This window comes from Rattus norvegicus, chromosome 10 (assembly GCF_036323735.1).
Source record: "Rattus norvegicus strain BN/NHsdMcwi chromosome 10, GRCr8, whole genome shotgun sequence".
In the NCBI taxonomy this organism is placed as follows: Eukaryota; Metazoa; Chordata; class Mammalia; order Rodentia; family Muridae; genus Rattus; species Rattus norvegicus.
Window position 1 is genome coordinate 106,591,766 of NC_086028.1, and position 6,003 is coordinate 106,597,768.

The 6,003-nt window shown below is 51.5% G+C and overlaps 1 protein-coding gene across 20 annotated transcripts in view; it reads right to left on the reverse strand.

Moving 5' to 3' along the window:
* Positions 1 to 6,003, reverse strand: part of Ccdc57 (coiled-coil domain containing 57) — a 103,635-nt gene that overhangs the window by 660 nt on the left and 96,972 nt on the right. The gene's annotated exons all lie outside the window — the stretch shown is intronic.

Below are 6,003 nucleotides of genomic sequence, written 5' to 3' on the forward strand. Positions count from 1 at the left end.
CTGATCCTGGGCCTGCCTCTTCCCTACCGCACAGAAATCTGGGCTCTGGAAACAAAAGAAAGCACTGAACAAAACACCCTGAGCTGTTATAACCATTTCCTAAGGGCATGGGGGCAGGTGGCCCCACCTCCCATTCAAGCCAAGCCACCTCATCGAGAGTTCAGTGAGTTGTCCTGTGCTTGGGGCTTGCGTGTACAGGGAGTGTTCGTGAACACTTCTGACACAGACAGGCCAAGGACTGTCTGGTAAGCTGTACCACACACACAGGCACAGGTTAAAGCCTAGAGCAGCTCTGCCAGAGTCCACTTGAGCCGTAGTCAAAGTGGTCACTTTATTGCCGCTGCTGCGGCTGCTGCTAGAACCCAGACTTCATGGGTAAGGGCCTGCTAGTAAGCCCCACTAGTTAGTAAGCCCCACTAGTTAGTAAGCCCCACTAGTTAGTAAGCCCCACTAGTTAGCCCACTAGTAAGTCCCACTAGCTTTTGTAGATGATCATCTTTATCTTTTGATCTTTTGTGTACTTTGAATCTTTGATACTAAAAATGTCTTATCTTTTTTTTTTTTTTTTTTGGTTCTTTTTTTCGGAGCTGGGGACCGAACCCAGGGCCTTGCGCTTCCTAGGCAAGCGCTCTACCACTGAGCTAAATCCCCAACCCCAATGTCTATCTTTTCTAAAACTATTTCACCTCCCTCAGGCACACAGACAGACCTATCCTTCCTCCCTGGCAACCTGGCCCAGCAGACAGGAAGCTTCTGGGGCTTTTGCATTTTTATACTTTTTTTTCCCTCCTTTTTAGACAGGAACTACTATGCAGTTCTGGTTTACCTGGAACTCACTATGTAAACTGCTTGGCCTAGACATTAGGGACACACCTGCCTCTGCCTCCCAAGTGGAGGGATTAAGAGCATGCAACACAACACCATGCACTATATCTTACAGCAGAGTCTGGTGTCTTGGGGACACAGCCCACTGCTTGCCAGTCTTAGCTCAGCTGTCTTATGTGCATGTCTGTCCAGAGCTGAGGAGCCTATCTCTGTGACTCCCGTGGACCTGGAACATGCCGCATGGGCACAGGGTAGGTAGGGTAAGAGTCAGTAGAGCCACAGAGTGCCTGGCAGAATCTAATGTGCTGTGGGCATGGAGCCTGAGTGCTTGCATAGGCTCCAGAGAAGTGAGCTGCCCTCCTCCCTGTCCTGAGACTGTGTGGGTCTCTTTTTCTTTGGTTTCTTTTAAATCAGGGTCTTGCTTTGTAATGCAGGCTGGAGTCATGGCAATCCTCTTGCTTCAGGCTTGTGAGAACGCAGTATGTGATACCATGCCCAGCTTTCTGAGGAAGGAACTTTTTGAAACATTTAGAAGCAGCAACCTCATTAGGGTCATTTCTGCCCTAGCTCCTGCAGGACAAGGCTGTGCTGACTCAGGATCCTGAGGACACCTGCTAGCTATGCCTGGTTCTCCAAACCTAGACCACCCTCCTCTTATACACATGTTCCTCCCAGCACCAGCTAACCATATCACATGGCTCTTCTCCTCTAAGTCTTCCAGAAGGCATCATGGAGGGCAGGAATCATAGAAGGGCTCCATGCTAGGTCCTCTTGCTGCCGACCTGGCCCAGCCAGGTAGGAGCAAAGGCCAAGGAAGGAACTAGCCTGATCTAACCAGTGGTCACAGTGGAGCTGTTCATGACTCAGGCCAGTGTCAGACAAGTAGCTTCTAACTGGCACCAAGAGCTAGACACACTTACTTGAGCTGTTCCTAAGTAGGTCTAGTTAAAGGAAGAACAGGACACTCTTCTTGGTGGCCTCTCTTTAGACAGTCCTCCCTGTGTGGGGGAAGGAGGTACCTGGCCCAACTCCCAGGCCTCCAGGGCCCCAGCCCACTCACTACTTTGCAGCTAGGAGACATAGCACTGGGAATCCCAGGCCTGGCTGAGGTTTGGTTCCCACCTGTGCTGACCTGAGGTCCAACCAGTAACTGGCCCATAAAACCCACTCTGCCTATCTGGGACTCTATGTTGTCACCTGGGCTCTTGAGTAGTAAGCACCAGGGAGAAGTCAGGACGCACAGATGTCCTGGGCATTGCCAGGCAAATACTCGTGCACACCAGCCTCCTGTTTGATCTGCCTCTGCCTAGCATTTGACTTGTGGAAAGTTCTGGTTTGTAAGGTATTTTAGTCCCTGTGGCTTTTAATTGAGGGAGAGGTATCGGAGCCTTATGGGTCCATATGTGCAGTTACTGCATGTTTTCACTGAACATTTGATCCTGGACTGTGTTTGGAGATGGGCCTGATTCTCATCTACCCTAAAGTGTCTGAGCCTCAGCTCTCTTGCCCCTGAAATTCCTAGGCCCAGGAGTTACCTTCAGAGCTACTACCCCAGCTGCTTGGCTCCAGGATATGGTGTGACCTCCTGGCTCCATGGATGCCCTGATGTGGCTTTTCAAAGGACTGGACTCAGGTCTCCAGAACCTGCCTTGGGGCTAGAGAGGGCTTGCCCTGGACTCTGGCAACAGTTCAAGACTCAGTTCATGTTGTGGCCCTGGGCACAGCTGTCAAGACCTTTCTATCCCATCTTATTTATGGCTGCTCCAGCCAGTCCTGTCTTTGGGGTTAACCAACCTTCACAGAGACCTCTCCTATCCCCATGGGATCTTGTGTGCACCTCAGTTTTCTTGGCATTTGCCCTGAGCTCCTTTTTCCATCACGCTTATCAGTGAGGTCGTATTACACTTCTGGCCTGTCAGACTCTCCAAGGCTCCCAGAGTCCAAGCCTTCAGTGAGGCCTGCACAGGGGACATGATCTTGCTTCCTCAGCCCTCATATTCACATGCAATGGTGGCCTGGCATCCCCACTAAACCCCTGCCTCAATGCCTTTTCCTAAAGGAGCCTTTAATTTCAGGTAATCAGATGCCACCTAACTCCTCACTATCATCACCTTGGGGAACCCAAAGTTGTGTGGCCTCCATTGGAGCAGCTTAGGCTCCATTCACAGGCCTGTTGGACACCACGTTCTCTTGAGCTGTGCTACAGCAGAAAAGCAGGAACCTCAACCAGTGCCCACTGCCACGCCATGGGGTTCAGAGAGGCAGCCCTTGGTGGTTGGGTCCCACCATCCCTCCTGAAGATTACTTTGCCAGGTGTGGACACTAGACCTATCTCTTTCTGGCTGTCCTGCTTATATCAAACCATCTGCAGACAGAGATCCTGTGCAGCTACCAGGCCTAACTCTAATTCTGCCTCTGGCAGGGCTGGGGGAAGGGGAGAGACAGGGCTGAGGACAGGGGTGACGGTTGCAAGAGGAACTGCACTGTGAGGTGGCCTCAGAACTGGCTTGCCTCTGGATACATTCTCGGGAAGACAGACAATAGTGTGGGCAGGAGGTGAGAGCGGGGCAGAGGAGGCCAGGGATGTAACAGGAATCTCAAGTTGTTTAGGAAGCTGTGAACCTGCTTCAGGGGCCACACTGTTCTATTCTCTGCATGTAGAATCCTGTGTGTGCGCAGATGGTGTGTGGCTCTACCAGATGTTCTTTAGGGGTGGCCACCTTGTCATGACAGAAGAACTTTTGCAGGGCCTGCCTACTGACTGGAGGTTCCAGGTGGGCTCCTGAGCAGCCTAAGCCATGCTGGCAGAACAGATCAAGGCTGGTGCAGGCTGGTAGGCCCTCATGGATGGCTACATTGTGGGTAGCAAGCCCCTCACTATCTGCACCTCCCCTCCCTGCGGCACCTCAGGGATGGCTGTGGCATCTCTGGGCTGCTGTACCTTAGCTGTTCTCTGCTTTCCCGGCCCAGGACAGCTGAGTGAGGCAATGTTCCCCACATCTACCAGTGTGGCCTTATGGGAAGAGGCTGCTGGCCACGCTGACACAGGCTGCCCAGCTTGCTCAAGACATCATGGGCGGCTGGCCAGGTCAAAGGCCTGCTCTGGAATCATTCTCTGGAGGTTTGGCCAATGACCCTTTGGACCCCATGAGCTGCTTTCTGTCCCCCCAGGAAGAAGAGGCGGAGGGTGACACGCCTGTGGCACATGCAGGAAGGGTGCGCTCGCCCAGGCATGGGTCTGAGGCCAGGGCCAGAGACACAGGCAGTGCTCCACACAAGGCCATGGCTGTGTTCACTCAGGTCTCAGCTTCAGCAAGCCTCTCTGTGAAGGATGGGAGACCTACTCCCCCAGACTGAAATGTGGAGGAGAACTGCAGGAAGATGAGCAGACATGGCTTCACCCAACTAATGCTCAGCACCTCTTGGGTCCACAGGGGATCAGGCCCCAGACAAAAGGCCTTGTGGCATGGGCTAGGCGGGGGGTACTCGGGTTGGATGTGGGTAGATATTATCCAGTGCTATGCTTCTCTGGGCTAGGGATGCAGGATCAGTTCTGCAGAATAGTGTGCCAGTGTGTACACTGAGGTGAGGTTCCTCCTGCGAGCACTACATGTGGAGCTTACAGCTGAAGGCTGCCCTCCTACCTCAGCTGCCTTCAGCTCCCTCACACCACTGAGAGCTCAGTGGTGTTTCCAAGACAGGCGGGAAACTACAGGGCCTCACTCACTGCAAGGAGAGGGGGAGCTTTGGGGTTCACAGGCTGGGCCACTGAGTCAATCACAGACAGGGATTAACATCAGATCATGATGTTCCCGGGAGGCCTGGTCTTCCCACTCTTCTCCTAGACCTCTTGAGTTCTGCCCATACTGGTTTAGGAGCACACAATGCTTCCATGTTTAAGGCCAGAGGCCATTGTCCTCAGGAGAGCACAGGCCAGCCACTCTGGCTGGTGAGGAGGGTCTCTCTGGTCACTAGGACACTTCTGGGTTGTGACACCTGCTGGTGTTCCAGGTATCTCACTTGTACCTCCACCTACATTCCACTATATGCAGCTTATATACTATAGATACTTAAATACTATACTGGCCCTGCTTATATGAGGGGTCCCCAGGTATCCAGTGACGGGGCTTATCCCCAGATACAGAGTGATGTGAACTTTGCAAATTTATACCCTCAGTGATAGAATAAAGTGTCCTGTTAGCCTGTTATTGGCTTTCCGTTTTAGACAAAAGTTGGTGGTACCACAATGCACATGCCGAGAGAAGACTGTTTCTCCTGAGTGCCCAACCAATCTCTTACCTCCAGTTCTCAATGTCAGGCCTGACAGGGGACATGGCCTTTGCCCCACTAGACTGATTAGTTCTGAAGTTTAATTGGGAAGGCCACATTTCCTAATCCTGAGCATGAATGGGAAGTTTTATTAAAGAACTGCTGCCAGGGTACCCAGCAGTAGTGACCTGAGCTAGCCCTGTTGCTTTGGCTGTGAAGAAATCAGGAAGCAAGTAGGTGCCTGAGGGGTGTGTAGGGTTCACACACACCAAAGTTCCACCATTGTGGACCCCAGGGCACACACAGTTTTCAAGGGCAGCATTGTTTACCTGGGTCAGACTCAGCTCAGACTTATGCATCTTTGTTCTGGATTGTAACAGCTTTTCATGAACTATAGGTATAGCACAGGTTTTTTTTTTTTTTTTTTTTTTTTTCCTTTTTTTCGAAGCTGGAGACTGAACCCAGGGCCTTGTGCTTGCTAGGCAAGCGCTTTACCACTGAGCTAAATCCCCAACCCCTTATAGCACAGGTTCTTAAAGTGAAGAGAGAGGGGTTGGGGATTTAGCTCAGTGGTAAAGCGCTTGCCTAGCAAGCGCAAGGCCCTGGGTTCGGTCCTCAGCTCTGGAAAAAACAAAAACAAAAAAACAAAAAAACAAAATAACCAACCAAAAAAAAAAAAAAAAGTGAAGGGAGAACTCTGGTTTGGGTTTTTTGGGTTGTTTCTTGTTTGTCTGTGTAGGCCTGGCTATCCTGGAACCCACTGTGCAGACCAGGCATGTTGAGTTCACAGAGATCCTGAGTGCTGGGACTAAAGGCATGCACCACCACACTGGGGGATTCTGGCTTTACATAAGGGCTTACATCTAGACCCTCTAGTAGAAACTTCTAAAGCAGGGAGAGGCCAGGTGT